Here is a 17,359-nt window from a genome sequence, read left to right as displayed (position 1 = left end):
GCACCAAGTCCACTCACTCTCTGGCCAGTCTCCATAGGCCTGGTTCTCATGTTCCCAGTCAGTCTTGGTGGGCAGTTTTCTGGAGGACTTGGCCACATCTGTGCTGGGTGGAGGTGCATTGGGCAGCCCCAGAAAGACAGCCCTGGGAAGATGAAGGGGAGGAAAGGGCCTGGTTCAGCCAGCCCAGGCCACTTAGAGCTGGCGAGAAAGGACCGAGACCACATGTCCTCTCTGCTGAGCTGGTTGGAGGGGACCTCGTAGATGAATGGGTAGTTTTCTTGCTAAAGCCTTTGTGTGAGGTCATGTTCTAGGGTGGCACACTGTTCAATGACAGCAGCCATGCTTGCATAGAACCCCATTCCAACTGCTTTGTTTTTTTTTTTTTTTTTTTTTTTGTCTTTTTATCGGTACCGGGGATCGAACTCATGACTGCCTGCTTCCAAAGCTGGAGCTTATGCCGCTGAGCTAAATCTCCGGCCCCGCAACTGCTTCTTGAGTAAGAGTTCATTTAATCCTCACAACAACCCATGCACGAATGTGGAAACAGTGACATAAAGAGGTGAAAACTAAAATTTAATCACTAGTCATTTGAACCCATGCTGCCTGGCCCCAGGGTCCTCTCTTTTAACCACTATGCAAAGAATTAGTTATTTAATAATAAAATCTTTGTTAAACCCCTATTAACTGCATCATAGTTTTCAGTATAACATCAGGTTTCACTCTCACATTTTTCTTTCATTTTTCTCACATTTTTGCACCCATTGGAAGGATGTAGAAATTGAGGCTCAGAGAGGTTGACATGTGGGAGTATGGGTTTGGGCTCTGGACTCTTTGTTTTTACCTCTCATTCCTTAATTTGGGTTTACCTAAGTGGAAGGAAGGCAGAAAGAGTCAGGCTTTGGGGAAGGCTATGGGATGAAGTTGGGTCAGGGAATCACTCCGTCCTGGTGTACTTTACTACTGAGAGAGGCTGCACACATAGGGCTCTGTTCACATCTGTCAAGGTGGCCCCTAGACAGCCATCTTCCACTCTTCCAGCTCTTGCCCAGTGTCTCCCCCGATCATCTCCCCCTGACTTATCTGGAATTGAATGCCCCCATATCCCACCTCTGTTATCCTCCATCCCCAGGAAATCTGCGCCTCTCCAGCTGAACCTCCTGTCAACCTCCCATTCTCCCCACCAGTGCTTGAAATCTCTTTCACTCCCTTTTCACCAGCCCTCAACCCCAGTCATTGCCAAGGTCAGAAGAAAGCAGAGTCCTGTGGGATGGACCATTGGAGGAAATTCTTGCATGGCCTAGTGTGGTCCTAAATCCCTGGAGAGAGCTTTCTCTCTCTATTTCTCCCTCTCTCTCTGCAACTATTATGGGCTTCAAGGATTCCTCCTTCTGGGGTACTATTAAAAAATTGAACTTGGAGGCCTTTAGGCTGAGATTGCAAATGGAAGCCCAGAGGAAACGGTAAAATGCTGCAGAGACTTCTCCGATCAGATGCTGCCAGCTAGCCGCCATCCAGGGATTTCCAGAGGACCGTGGACACACACCAGGAAAATGTGTCACTGGACTCAGTATACTTAGTCTGTCTCCAAATCCACACTGAGCACCTGCTGCCTGGGGCCCAAGCTCTTGGGGTCTTCTTTGGTTTTGATTGCTGCCCGGTTTGTTAATCTGTTAATGCCCAAATAACTGCTGCTCAATTCATTCTATCTAAAGAGTTCTTTTAATAAGTCCTAGTTGGAGGGAAGCAATCCCAGCCCTGGATCAGGGAGCAGTAGCTGGACCTGGTCTGGGGCTTTCCCTAGGTGTCCACAGCCTGGCTGTGTGTCCAGCTCCACTGGTCTCAAGCCTAGGAAGAAGGCTCGGCTAGGAGGGTGGAACAGGGTCCCCAGGAGGAGAGGCAGCTTGTACAGCAGTGCTTTGTTGTCGGTTAAGAATGACAGCTGGAGATATGCGTATGTCACATCAGCACAAGAATTTACAAGTTAGGGCAGCTCAGAGCAGCGGGCCCAGTGGATGTGGCAGGGCCAGCAGATCTGTAGGGCCAATCAGAAGGTTTGCTGGCTGATCCCTGCAAGCTCGTCAGTTTGTGTGCTGCTCAGATTTGGGATGACATGTGAGATCTTGTATTACCCTCCAGGCCTAAGTGAGTGAAAAAGTTGGGTTCACAGTGACTGGGTGAGAGTTTAAACTAGAAACTTCCATCTGGCCCTGACGGGAGGTCTCCTGAAATGCCTGCCAAACTTTACGCTAAGGGAGTTTTGGTGCAGACTTGTTTTTGGTGTGCATTTATAGGCTTTGGGTCAAACCTACTTTGCCGGCCAAAGACACCTAGGATTTCTAAGTTTGAATTCTAGTCCTGCTGCATTCTATTATTCAACTACTGTAAATGAACAGATTTAAACTGCTCATATCCCAGCTCCTCATGCAATAGGATGCAGTTTTCAAAGGAGAAAACCAAGAGGCACCAAAGAATGTGGAGACTCACCTGGCCCAAGCTTCCCATCCCAGAGGCAGGGGCTTTTACTGGCAGTATTTCATAGAGATTCAGACAACTCAGTCACACAAGCACAACCCCCTTGTCCTTCATTTTATTTACTTGTGTATGTTTGTAATGCTCAGGATGGAACCAGAGCCTCACGCATGCTAAGTGTACTCTAAACTCCCAGGCTCCTTCCCCCCTTTTATACTCGGATGACAGCACACTATACTTGTAGTCTTGAACTTGATTTATTTCCAAGGTGGTTTCCCTCATTCTTTTTAGTGGCTCACCTGACCTGTAATGCTTTGGGACCGTCCTCACCACGGTGCTGTTCCTAGTTAAGGCACGTTCAATGATGGATTGTGGTGAGGCTGGAAGAACCCCGTGAGTTCGCAGAGAGTGTAAAGGAGCAGGGAAGGACAGCCCTTCTCAGGATTTCAGTTAGCAGTCTCTCTTCATAAAAAAGTTATTTCCAACAGTCAGGGCATCTCTCACATGCCCTAACATAATATTAACAAAAACAACAGCTAGATTTTTTGAGGATCTACCACCTGCCAGTGCTGTGGTTTGGCTGTGGTTTGCCTCCCGAGGGTTTGGGTCAGAGGCTATCTTCATGCAGTGGGGCTGGGAAGGTGGAGAATTTAAGAGCTGGTGCCTAACAAGGTGACAAACGATTAGTGGTTGGCCCTAGTTAGTGCGTGCAAGAGTGGGTTGTTACAACTGGACATGGTTGCAAAGCCCTGGCACTCTGGGAGACGGAGGCAGGAGGATCCCAATTTTGGGCCCAGCTTGTACAACTTAGCAACTTAGTGAGACCTTGTCTCAAAATAGAAAATAAAAAAGAGCACCCCCAGATGGAGTTCAGTGTGAAGGTCCTGGGTTCAGTCTCCAGTACTAAAAAAGTGGGCTGTCACCGAAGAGCATGACTGTCCCTTGCCCACTCTCTGACCTCCTATCTTGGCATGAAATCTGTTTTTTTTTTTTGTTTGTGCTCCCACCATGATGCCACTCACCATATGACACAGTCAAAGGAGCTCTTGCTGGATCTAATGAGCTGCAGTGCCACGCTCTTAACCCTCCAAAACTGTGAGCCAAATACTCTTCCTTTCTTTTCTGTTGTTTTTTGTTTGTCTTGCAGTGCTGAGTACCAAAACCAGCCCTCATGCATATTAGGTAAACATTCTACTGAGCTACATATCTGGACCCTCTTTTCTCTCTATATTGCCAGCCTCTAGTCTTTTTGTTATAGCAATGGAAAGTGGACTAACGTAGCCAGACAGTATGGTAATCAGGTTAAATGTCTTATTTTCGTTGATTGGTACAATATCCTGTGAAGCTGGGGCTACGGTGCTCCTGTTTTGCAGATGAGAAAACCAAGACACAAAGAGAGTTCAAGTAAATAGTTCAGGTTCACTTAGCAGCACTCAGGATTTCAACCAAGGCTATAACCTTCCTGCTGTACAAGCTCTGAAGAAGACAGAAGGAACCCAAGAGCCCTTGTCTTTGCCTTTAGATGCATCTGGGAGACTCTCTGTCCACCTGAGCTGCATGAGGGCTCAGTCAGTGTGGACCGCTTCTGCTTCAGGTTCTTGTGGGCTCACAGCCCGGAGTCCAAGGCCAGGTGCCTCTTATGCACCTCCAGCTCTGTCCTTCTGCTCTCTCCTTGGCAGGTGTGAGTGGTACTTCACCTACACACCTGGGCCTGGTGTCAGTCACTGGGAGAAGGACACCAGCAGCTTTCATGTCACTCTCTCCTAACTGCTTAGCAGGTCCCACCTCACTCCGCCCTATCCCTGTCCCCCTGGGCCTTGGGAAGGTAAATGACCTCTGGCTGACGGGCTGGCCTGGGTCTCCTCTGTTTCTACCAAAGTGGGATGTGCCCAGCTGACACTCACTAGTTATATCCGGTCCTTCTGAGCTTACTGCTATTCCCAGCTAAGCACCAAGAAAGCAAACTGTGGACAGCAAGTGTTCGGTCTATGGTCTGTGTGTCCTTGTTGGGATGGCACCCATTGCTGTCACAATCATCTGAGGCTTATGTGTGTGTGCCTGTGTGTATGTGTATGCATGTGCTCATATGTCCTTGTCTGTATGTGTCATATGCATTGCACATGTGTTTATTTTGTCATAAGTATGTGTATTGCAGAACCAATACTGAACCAAAAGGAAGACTCTCCACACCATTGAGTTAGATAGCAACTGTTTATTATGCTGGAGGGCTGATGGGAACCAGTTCCAAATCACCAGCTCCAAATCAGCTTTTTGGCTTAGTTTATATGGGTTTGCATGCAGGAAGTACAAAAGCTTGGGAGCTGGGTTAACTTTTGTTGGGTTAGCTTGGTCATTGTCTATTACTGGGTAGAAAGTCCTTGAGATATGTTAGGAAAAACAGGATATATTTTTAAGTGGGAAAGCACAGACATTGCAGCTGGACATGGTCAGGTTGACCTAGGTCAGGCCATCTATGAAAAATTGCTGGGTGCAGCCTATCAAAGCTGACTAGATTTAGCAGTCTAGCTATGTGGTAGGCAGGATGAGTATATCCTACCTTACTATGACATCAGGCTGCTAGTTAGTTCTAAAATTTCAAAATTTTTGTCACACATGTACATGCCTGTGCTCATATGTGTACACATGTGAGCAGAGATTGTGAAAGAAAAGATAGAAGGCAACAGAGTCAATAGAGGAAAACTTCCCATGTATTTCCTTTTCCTGTTTGGGAGGATGTGGTGGATTGACAGTGGTAGTCAACTTGTAATGTCCAGCTGAACTGAATCAGCATGGTCCTGGGTGTAGAAGACCCACCTGAAGATTGTTGCCAACAACATGAAAAAGAGAACTGGGGAGGGAAGAAGTGTTGTTGCTGATTCTCTTGTTGCTATTGGTTCTCCTAGAGGAGCTTGTTGAGCTTCTTTCTTGATATGAACTTGGCTGTTCTCATCGTCAGAGGAGCTCAAGACCTTGTTGTCACAGATCATTTTGGGGCAACTCTAGTCCTCACTTTAAACATCACTTCCTGGCTCTAGCGGGCAGATGGTGCTCTGTTCAGTCTCCTGGAGAAGCTTGTCATGCTGGTTTTCCTGATATGAACTTGACTTTTCCCATCATTGGAGGAGCTTGGGACTTTATGTTGCTAAGGATAACTGTGCTTCTTTTCAGGGGAGCTCTGGTCTTTACTTTGAACTTTGCTTCCTGGCTCCAGTGCAGATCCCTCAGATCCTTCATCCCACTGGCACAAACTTTCTGGCCTCCACCACTCACCTCTGGGCTTTCCCAGCACAGATCTGTGAAACGGACTTGCATGAGGCACTGTCATGAGCTCCAGGTCTTCAGCTGGACTCATGCAGACATTGCCATGTGATCCAGGCTCTCAGCTGGATTTTTTGGGTCTTTAACCTGCGGATAGGTTTCCTTCACTTTTTTATATTTGATTCTTTGGGTAACTATTATAAAATAACTCTATAAATTGTGTCCTGCATTAAGTTGTTTTCCTTGCAAACCCTGACTACAACAAAAGGATTGCATAAAGAAGGAGGCCAAGGTGTATTTTTTACCTGGTATATTCAGTGAATAACTGAGGCAGTGAACACACTGTCAGGCTCAGTTATGTGTTAGGAGATAGTTTTCTGCAAACTGTGGAATCAGAGCCCAGGGAAGTGGCTCTGGGAAGCCCAAGCAGCATTTCTGTTCTCAGTAAATGACGTTTGAAGAAAGGCCCAGGCCTGCTGGTATTTCCCAAGCTTCTAGCCCATTGCTCTGGGCTGAACATAGGAGCACTTCCCCTGCTGCCTGCTGACCTGTCCTCTGGGCCTCTGGGCATGCTCTCCCTCCACCTGGAATGTCCTTCCTCTTGTCTCTGGATGTTTCCATGTTACCTTTGCTTCCAGTCTCAGTTCATGTCCTGCTCTAGGACAGTCTCTCATTGCTCAGAAAAGGAACATATCTAAATGGGGGAGACAGGGGCCCCATCGGACACTCAAGGACATAGGGAGTTGTAGCAGATGCTGCTGATTGTCTACCATTTTGTTCAAGGAAGCAACAAGCCCAGCTAAAAAGCTATAATCCCTGGCTCCCTTCCAGCTAAGGGAAGCCATGCAATCAGCCTAGCTAATGAGATGTAAACACAGCCTTGGGGGAGACGTTTAATAAAACCGCATAAGTGGGAAGAAAGTCAAAATGCAGCAACCCTGAGATCAAAGTCCCATATGAAGTATAGCTGGAAAGACCTGGAGGTAGCTGGGTCTCTGGCCATTCCCACCTTGGATCTTTTTTCCTGTACAGAGATTTGAGGTTTTCACAGCATGCAAGGCCTCCTCTGAGAAAGGGAATACCAAATATGAAATAAAATGACTGAAGTTTGAGAGGGATCCTAAAGTTTTACCAAACTTCTACCAGGTGATCTATTTCTACTCTTTGGAAATAGAAGTATAGGAACAAGGTCCAAATAAGGCCCTAGACCTTCTTATGGTCTGCTAGAACTGGGAAGCATTATAAGCCCTTGCTTAGATAGAATTCTGTCTCCCTTAAAATTCCTGTATTGCACAAACTTCTTTTTGATGAACTAACAGATTAGTAGTATAGTTATCTATCTTGTATATATTTACACGCACACACACACACACACACACACACATATATATATATGTATATATATATATATATATATATACATATATATATAATCTTTTTCCTTCTTTCTTTTCTCCTTTCCCCATCCCAGGTGTTTTTCGTTTTGAGCACTTTCTTCCCTTAAATTTTCGCATTATTTGTTGCATATTTTGGATCCTATTTACTCTTTTTTTAAAAAAATTATTTATACTAGGGAGACTATACGATATTTACACGTGAGTCTGATTTATTTTGTCTGATTGATCATTTTTAAAGCATAAATCTTGTAATCTGAATAACTATTTTCAAGATAACAACATGCAATATATTTTTTAAAATACGAATAATACATGTAAAATTTCACCTTCTTTATTTGCCCTCACACACACAAATACTCATTTTGAAAATTACCTGGGTCTAATGTATCTAGACAACCTTGGTATAACCAAGAAATAAGTGGGTACTTTAAACTTTAAAGTTTTTTTTTAGCATTTGGAGAGATGTCTAAAGACTCAAATAATCTATCTTGTGGTAGAGAAACATTTGTTTGAAGTCTTTTGCTTCAGATAATTCAGCAATTCATTTAATTTCGAGGAATTTACTTGGTAATGTAACTAATATCAAATTAGTGCTAAAATGATGAGTGCATAATGTAATTCGTTTATTTTTCTAAAAGTACTTTTACAACCTTATCTGTACACATAGATAGATAGATAGATAATTAAAATATCTAATTTTGGTTATTTCTCAGTCACAAATTCTAAATACATTGTTTTTTCATGCTTTAGACCTTCATATGTTTCTGTGTTGTCTGAATTTTTATGTAGAGTATTTTTATAGAAATAGGAATTGTGCATTACTAACAAACAATAATGGATGTATCTTAATCCCTGGCTCTCTCTTTTAATGACTGAAATGCCATTTGAGATGCTTTCTTAGGAAAAATAAACAAGATGCATGTGTTTAATATTTCCAGGACAGGAGTCTGAGAGGTATTTACAGACAGATATCACAGTAATAAGCAACCATTGAGCTAAGAGTTTTATGCAAAGAATATCACATCTGATGAAAGAAAAAATTGAGTGGACTCTCTACAAATGTCAAAACAACAATTAAAAAATATTCACTGCATCAAAAAAAAAAATCCTGTATCACAGTCCTAATTCCCAGCATCTCCAAATATGACTTTTATGGAGTTCAGGTCTTTGCGGAGGAGATTAATAAAAATGAAGTCATTCCTGTGGCCCTAATCGAGTGTGACAGGTCTCCTTGTGGAAACTTGGAGATACGGTAGATTGTTACAGAGGGAAGATGACATTGAGGAGACACAGGGAGAAGACTATCATCTACAAGCTAAGGGGAGAGATCCTTCCCTTGCATTGTTCAGAAGGAACCAACCCTGCCCAGAGTTGAACCCAGCCTCTAGACCTGTGAAATAAGCCATTTGTACTGTTTGAGTCATAGTACCGCATTACAGTAGCCTGAGGAACCCCTGTTGCCTCAGCCTAAGTGACTCAGTGGTCTGGGACTGTCTGGAAAGCTCCTGAAGTGATTCAACATGCAAGTGACCACTGACCAATGTCCACGAGCTTCAGGAAACAGAGCTAGTTCCAATGGGCCTTGAAGGAAGAGGAGGAGTTAAACAGAGAAGCTGGGAAGAGTCCCTGCAGGGTGGATTCGAGCACAGGGCCTTGCTGAGTGTCGAGGAAGGCATGGAGTGAGAGAAGGGCAGCTGGGGCCATGTGAGGAGGGTCCTACCAGGCACTTGTGGGTTTTCCTAGACACAGGAGCCGGCAAGTTCTGCAGTCAGAGGCCTGTGCAGTAAAGGACAACACTCGTGAATCTCTCCTTGCTATTGCAGTCGCTGGATGTGAACTTCAGCAGCTCCTCTGTGTTGCAGACCTGGATCAGGCCTGGTGTGAGCTTTGTGACAGTGGCCACTCATGTGCTGGGCCCCTGGAGAGGTGACAAGGGTGCAAGTGAAAATCACAGTCTGGAGCCAACTGCCTGTCCTTACATGAGCCTGGCCATATTCTTGTGCCTTGTTCCTAGGGAATCTCCTGTAGTTTCTTCAACATGCAACAAGTGACCACTGACCAAGGTCCACGAGCTTCAGGAAACAGCTAGTTCCAATGGCTAGTGCCAACTTCTGTCACCTGCTCTGGACAGCCTATCTTGGCTCTGCTTGGAGCCTGCTGCTCTCACCATTGCAGCGTTTTCCATCCTGCATCGCCATGTTCATTTATAAGCCCTCTTTTCTCTGGTCTCTGGAGTATGAAGCCCCTTAGGAATTAAGGGCTCTGTGTTTCCTCTCCTTCATTCAAAAATGTTTATTAAGCAGCTACTGTCTACCAGGCACTGTTTTCCACAGTGAAGAAACATAGTTGATGTTCCGTAATCACTGAATTGTTGGAACCCAAAAAAGGCATAATAGGGAGTTGACAAAGGAGGAGAAATTTTGCATTCTATCATTCACAAGTGTGTGTTTATTGGACAGCCAGGGGCTTATCTATGTTGTGTGAGCTCGGTTAAACCAGATAAAATCGTCCAAGTTCTTTTTCCCTCAAAGAAAGAATAAGAGGCAGCTACTTATAAATCCTTTCCAGGAGAGTTCAGTGAATTAAGTCTATTCTATTTGCGTTTAAATCCCTTCCCTGGGGCAGTTGGGATACAAATCTGCACATTGAGTGAATCCTTTATTGGGCTGTGTCTCATGCTCCGGGTCAACCCTGTCCATGCCAAGGTTTCTGGAGCGGGTAGAACGCGGACAGATGGTATCAGTATGTGATCTCTGTCCCTGCTTTAGTTGACTGCACTCAACTAAATGTCCCACGCTAGTCCTCGCCTTTTTACCTGCAGCATAGAAGGATAACTTTACTTCTTCTTCTCTAACTCTTACCATTTTCTTCTGCAGCAGAAACAAATACATTAAACAGATAGAAAAGAAGAAAGGCAAGCCAGAGGCCTGGCTAGTTGAGACCAAGAAGGGCAGGCAGTCTTATTCTCCACAGCAAGGACTCTGTTCTCCAGGCTGTATCCCATCAGCATCCCCCAGGACTTAATTCCCTGGGCCAATTTCTGCTCAGGCACTGGAGGCCTCAAGTGAGCAGATTAGTGTGGGTGGAAGGCGGGAACTTCAGAGGAAATGGCATGGCTTCCTTCTGAAAGAAAACCAGGTGTTCGGAGGAATTCTGCCATTCAAGAAGAATAAATGCCTTCTTGGCAGAAAGCCTGCTGCACAGGGGAGTGGTTGTTTCAACATAAGATTCACCGTTAATAGATATTTCTTTGCCCCAAGTCCATGGGTTATAGGAATAAGCTGTCATTCAAGATCATGTGACTGATATTTGGTGTTTCTTCTTTTGTGCTGGACCCGAGACGTTGGGCTGTTGGTCACTAAGGCAGCCCAAGGACCCGACTTAAATCCTGACCTGAGGTGAACTGATAGCAGCATTCAGAGACCCAGAGATGCCTTTTTAGAACGGTGTTTTATTGAGTGCTCAGACAAGTTGAAGCAGAGATCTTCCTGCAGCTGCCTCATCCCCTGACTGCAGTAAAAGTTACACACAAAAGACGGGAAGGAACTACCTCAGGAAAGGATGAGACGTTGCTACATATTACTAGGTGAGGACACACAAAGCTGGGGAGACGGTGGCCAGGGCCCAGGTTTGCCACCTGTGTGGGACAGCAGCAGAGCCACAGGAAGTGGAACTTCCAGTGCCAAAGAGGGCTGAGGGCCAAGAGTGGGAATCACAGCAGGATGGTGAGCAGGCCACAGTGACGTCTGCTCTTCAGAACCAGGGTACACCCTCTGCTGCACCATCACTGAGGATGCACCAGTGCCTTCCAGGGCAGCAGCAGGGAGGGAAAAGACCTGGAGCCTGGGGACAAGCTCAAGGTCACATGCTCACCTTTCCTTGCCCTTTTGGAGGCCCGGTGAGAAGCCAGCTCCCTGCACAGGCCATGTGACTCTTAAATGCTGAGGGTTTGAGCAAACGCCTGTGTCTGCCTAGCAGAAGAGCCGGGGCTGCCGCACCAAGCAGGGGCAGCTCTGCTTCTCTCATCCCTCTCCTTTCTCCTGCTCTCCAGATCTGTCCCCCACCCTGGCCATCTCCTGGGGCACAGATGGGTCACATGACGCCCTCAGTCAAAGGCCCCAGTTCTTGCATTCTGGTTTTCAAGGACTAGAAAGAGCTGGTCTACCTGCCCTTCCAACATTATGTCTTTATGAGTCTTACTGCCTCTTGAGCTTCAGGGGACTCACAGACACCCTGTCCTCCCACTCTTGAGTTCCTTCTTGCCTCGGGCTTTGGTGCCAGCCCGCAATCTCAAATCACTGCCCATGAGCTGATCCAGAGCCCAAAGCCAAACCTATGGCTCATTTTGCCCTAATTCCCAAATGGAGCCACGTCTCCCTGTCCTCCTCCACAGCCCTGTGCTCCTCTGCACAGATTACTTTAGCCAGTGGTATTGCTAGCCTCTGTCTCACCCAGTGTGGGGGCGCCAAAGAGTATAGTCCTGTACTGCACCTCTTCTCCATCTGACCCTAAATTGTACCCCCTGGGGGGGGTTTAAATGGAGGTTGGGGTTTGGGTCACGTGCCCTAGGCCCTGATATGATTACTGTGGGTGCAGGCAGGAAAGGGCTGGTTAAGAGCTCAGCAGGAGGGTCTAACATGCAGTGCATTCTGAAACCACCCGTGCACCCTCAGTGGTGCTCTCACCTCAGGCCCTGACTGAAGGAGTGGGCTCCTAGGTACATGGAAGCAGTGATGGTGAATAAGGCCCTATAGCAGCACTGGCCAGAGCCACAAACGCAAGCCAAACACGTAACTGTCAGCTTTTTGGCTACCACGTGGAAGAAAACAAAATTTAAAAAGCAGTGAAATGAATTCTCGTATCTTTAATTGAATCTATGCACACAAATATTGTCATCTTAATGTGTAATCAATGCAAAATTACCAATGTGAGATTGGACATGCTTTCTTTTATAGTTATTCTTTGAAATCTGATGTGTATTTTGTACTTCTGGGCTATCTCAGATCAGACAAGACACATTTTAATGCTTAATAGCGGCACCTGACTTGTAATTTCCATATCAGACAGTCATGGTGGTTGGAGCTGCTGTCCTGGATGGTTCCTGGGTGACCTATGGCAGCCTTGCAGGAAAAAATGACTTTGCAGCTGCAATGAGAGGCTTCACACCTTCAGTACAGTTAAACCAGAGCATCTTCTTATCTTGCCTCTCTGCCCTCCCCACTCCATCTGGGTCCCACATCCAAAACAAATTTCCTCCCGTCCTTGGCCTCCTGTGGCCCAGCTTTCCAGCACTCAGCTGCAGACCTGCTGCTGCTTCCTGTCCCAGTTGCTCTTTGGAGAGCTGGCTGCCAATCCTAGCAGGAAGGTGGGGTGGGTGGGGGGAGCCGGCCCAGAGATACAGAGAGAGCCGGGAGAGAATCCGGAGTGCGTTCACTCTCATTTGCTTTCCCATCCTCTGTCTCTGGGTCAGCATGCTAAGTTCTTGATCACCCCCTATCTCCAGGTGCACAGGCCTTCTTAGCCACTAAAATGCCCATCAGCTGAGCAGATCTACCCGGGAGAGTCCTGTGGCTGTTTGCCAGCCTCCCAAGGGTCAATCTCTATTGGGGATATTTTGATGCCAGAATGTGCAAAGGCAGAAAGAACAGGACTATTATTAGACATTCCTCCACTATCCCATTTACCAGCCACATTACTCAGCCCTTCGGTGTCACGGTAGGAGCCTCAGTCCAGCTCTGCACGACACTAACACGGTATTTCTGGAAATACTTTCTTACTGGTGCACACAATCACCGTGCTTGCAGTTATCTTTTACTTCCATAGACAATTAATCTTCTTTGCCTCCTTTTTGATTGCATGCAGCCAGTTCTTGGGCTTTGTTGCTATTTCAAATCTGTAGATCATTTTGAAGCATGTATAAGATTGACTTTTCAGCTCTAAGGTTTTGCTGAAAGCTGGGGCAGCAGGAGTGGCTAATGAGAATTATTTTTTTAAACTGCGGTAATTTTTAGGCTCATAGCAAGAAAGTCAACTGAAAAACTTGGAGGAATGATTGTAAATTCACGGCGTTAGGGACTGCAGCAACCTGACTGGTTCTGGGGGAGGTGCTGCAGGGACAGGTGACACAGCCCTAACTAGTAAAAATAATATCGAGTGTACACATAGATAAAACAAAGATAACATAGAGGTTTGGAAAAGCCAAATGTCACATCTGCATGTTATCGCAGAGGCCAGAAGAGGACGCTGATCAGTGCAGGTACGCTAACTGAATGATGGCCACTCCTTATCTACAGATATCCATAGCCTTATCTGTCCATTTACAAATTACCCAACTATCTCCCATTTACCATCCGTCCATCCATCCATTCCTCTAGTAAATGTGCTGTGTATTTGTTCCCTCCCCTGCTCCTCTTTTTCTGAGAGCTTGCTCTGTGATAAACACTGTTTTAAGTGCTAAAAAATGCAGGGTGAATAAGCCTGGATTCTGCCCTGAAAGCAAGTCATGATGGATAATGATACATATACAAATGCCCCCATCAAATGACCAGGCCACTGCCATTAGAGAGGGAAATCAAAGGACTCCTAGGCCAGAAGAAAAAGGCCTTTCTGAATGTGTAGTGACAGTGTGAGCTCCCCTCTACCTCAGCACTGGGCTCAGGAAGCGACAGTTATTTGTTTATCTTCCCTGGTTGACTGCAAGTTCTCAAAAACCAGAGATCATGTTTTCATTCTCATCCTTGGACCTAGGCAAGTGAGATCTCTGCTCTGAGATCCCGTTTAAAGGTCCTGCTCCAGTCCTCTCCAACTGTCCCTGACTCCACATAATGAGAAGTGTGTGAAGCCAAAGCTGATCCTGCTTTGAGTACAATCCTCCTCATCTTTTAAATCATGACTCAGAGATGGCGGGCTGAGCATTCTCAGATCCAAAGGACCTGAGAAGCCCATTTCCAGGACCCTGCTGTGGATCATGCTATTTGTGGCTTGTGGATAACTCTCACAAGTGCAGATTAGGATGTCTACTGGTGTCCAGACAATGTCCTTTATGATATGGACCGGAGAGGAGATGGGAAGAGAGGGAATACAGGCTACATGCCTGAGGTAGAAAGCTACTTTTTCCAAACCAGCAGTTCTAGTGCAGAGTTCAGGAATTCTGTGTTAAGTACTGAGGATGTAGCTCAGTGGTAGAGCACTTCCCTAGCACATGGGAGGCCTTGGTCCTATCCCTAGGACCAAAAAAGTTCATTCAAACATGAACTTTCAAGTGGTTATGTAAGTGTGTTTGTCAAAATAGGAGAGAACAAATTTATTTTTATTTTTCATTTTAAAGATAATAAAACCAAACCAAACAAAACAGAATAAAGTCAATAAAAACAAAACAATGGAGATCTGCCTCTGCTTCCTGGCCACCACCATCGGAAGGCTTGCTTCCTACAGGCAGCCAGCACAAGCAGGGACATGCAGCCAGGTACACCCCATGCACCCACAGGTGGCCATTGGAGACCCTTGCTTCCTTTGAGCAGCCCTCACTCACCAGGAGAATCAGACAAACACACCCCTGTGTACCTGCCACCATCGCTAGAGTCCTGTTGTAGACACACAGGTTGAGAGAAGAAGCAGCCCACCACCACGCACCCCTGGGCATCAAGGAAGCCCTAGTGTAGCTGCATGGATCTGGAGAAGCCCGTCCCATGTCCTGATACCTCCCTGGGAACCTGGGGCCAGAGAAACCCTGGTGCCTGCCCCATTCCCCTACACTGCAGAGGGGCAGCCATGATGAAGGGAAAATGGGGAGGGCAAACAGGCAAGGGAGTGTCTGGGACCCCACAACTGACTTGTTGGGAGGAACCCAGGAGAATGTCAAGATGGAGGAGCAAAAGGCAATCTCAGACCTCTAGCGCTCACAGAACAAGTCTGGGAGATATAGTCATGGAAGAAAATGGAAGTCACACACCTGAAACCTCTGAGAGGATAGCAACTGAAGTAAAGAGACAACTTCATGAGACTGTAAAATAATCAGATCAGACATAATGTCTCAGGTAAAAGAGGCAATCACAAATATAATAAAAGAATTGCTGAGCATATCTTAAGAAGACAGATAAAAAAAGAGGAGCACAGAAAAATGATGGAAACCTTAACTGAACAATATAAGAAGGAATTACAATGTATGAAACAGATTCAAAACAATATCCAGGAAATTAAAAAGTAAATCAAAAGCTGGCAAAACCACTTGAAAGAGACAGAAGACAGACTTTTAGACCTTCAAGACAAGATCATAGTTCATGATCATGAATGGAAAGATTTCTTAAAAATAAAAAGGAACCAGGAAATCATTATTTAAAAATCATTTAACAGTGATAGGTATCAGTGAAGAAGCAGGGGTCAACACAAACGAAATAAAAAGGCTATTTATAGAAGTAATAGCAAAAAACTTCCCAAATATGGGAAAAGGATCTGGCATTCAGATAAATAAGGCACAAAGAACTCCAACTAACCATAACCAAAGTAAATCTACACCCATAAACATAATAATTAAGATCCTATAAATTGAGCTTTTCATATTCATTAAAATCTGGTAGAGAAAAGAAATAGATCATCTATAAAGGAAAATTTATCAGAATCATGGCAGATTTGTCAACTTAAACCATCAAGTCAAGAAGACTTTGGAGTGAAGTCTTTCAAATCCTGAAAGAAAACAACTTCCAACCCAGACTGATGTACACTGCAAAATTATCTTTCAAAATTGATGGAAAAATAAGATACTTCCATGATAAAGAACACGGAAGGAATTCGTTGGCACTAAACCAACCCTAAAGAGAGTGCTGAAGGACATTCTAGAGAAACATAAAGATGACCATGGATACCCAGGACAGCAGCAGAGGAGGACTGCCAAACAGGACAGGCAACTGAATGAAGGAGAAAAGTGGAGGGCCAACAGCAGGAGGATAGCAGGGCAGAGGTGAACCAATGCACATCTTTGTAGCCATTAATGTAGATGGCCTCAGTTCAGCAATAAAAAGAGACACAAGGAGAGTGAATCAAGAAACAAGATCCATCAATATACTGTGCAAAAGAAACACATTTACCTCAAAAGGAAATTCATAGACTGAAAATCAAAGGAGAGAAAACAATTGTTCCATGCAACAGGAGACAAAAAAAAAAAAAAAAAAAAAAAAGCAAGGGTAACTTGCCCATCAATTGCAGAATAGATAAGAAAGATAATGGTATTTTTGTACAGTGGAAGCTACCCAGCTATCCAGCTATCAAGTAGGGTAATCTCAAGGCTCTTGTAGGTAAATAGACACAACTGGAGATCATGTTCATGGATGAAAAGGTTTGAACTCATATGGGTGAACCCTAGCATAAAAAAAAGGAGTTAGTTGGATCTAATCAGACAATAAATATTATGAAAGTAATAGGGGAGAAGACACCTAGGAGGAGAAGGTGGGTCACCACTGTTAATTTCTTATTGTCTTATCTTAAACTCTTGTATTGTTTTCATCATTTTGTTAGGTTTGGTTTTGTTCTGTTAGATTTTACTGTGTCTGATGGTATTGGCAGCTATTTTGAACAAAACAGGATACATTATTGTAACCATTGTTGGTTTTCTATTATCTTGTTTTGAAGTACTGTCCTGCTTTCATTCTTTTATTTTGACTGGTTTTATACTATTTTGTTTTGTATGATTTTATTGTGTGTGAAGGCACGGTCAACTATTTCAAAGAAAACAAGAGACATTATAGTAGTCACTGTTAATTTCTTGTTGTCTTGTTTCGAAGTCCTGTGTTGCTTCAATTGTTCTATTCTGATTTGCTTTGTGAGTTTCAGACTCACTTTAAAATAAAAAAAATACTGTAAAAAAACAATGAAAGTACTACAGGACTTCAAAACAAGATAATAGGAAATCAACAATGGCTGCCATAATACATCTTGCTATTTCTGAAATAATTGCCCACACTATCAGATGGAATAAAAGCAAACAAAACAGGAGGATGACTATGATACAAGGTTTCAAAACAAGATAACAGGAAATTCACAATGGCACCAGCTTCAGAAGGAAATCCCCCATAGGTGTTATGTCACATATTGTTATTCTCTAAATAGATGATCAGACTACTGGCTTTAGGCCTGAAAAGTCAATCTAACACTAAGCACTACAAACATTAATTTTTTTTTTTCACTTCAGTGGCTGTCATCTCTCCCTGTGTTTCTCTGGATCACACCAGTTGCTTATGGGG

The sequence above is a fragment of the Cavia porcellus genome, unplaced genomic scaffold, assembly GCF_034190915.1.
Source record: "Cavia porcellus strain 051 isolate PalLab524CR breed Dunkin Hartley unplaced genomic scaffold, mCavPor4.1 scaffold_2, whole genome shotgun sequence".
Taxonomy (NCBI): Eukaryota; Metazoa; Chordata; class Mammalia; order Rodentia; family Caviidae; genus Cavia; species Cavia porcellus.
This window is presented reverse-complemented; position numbering follows the sequence as displayed.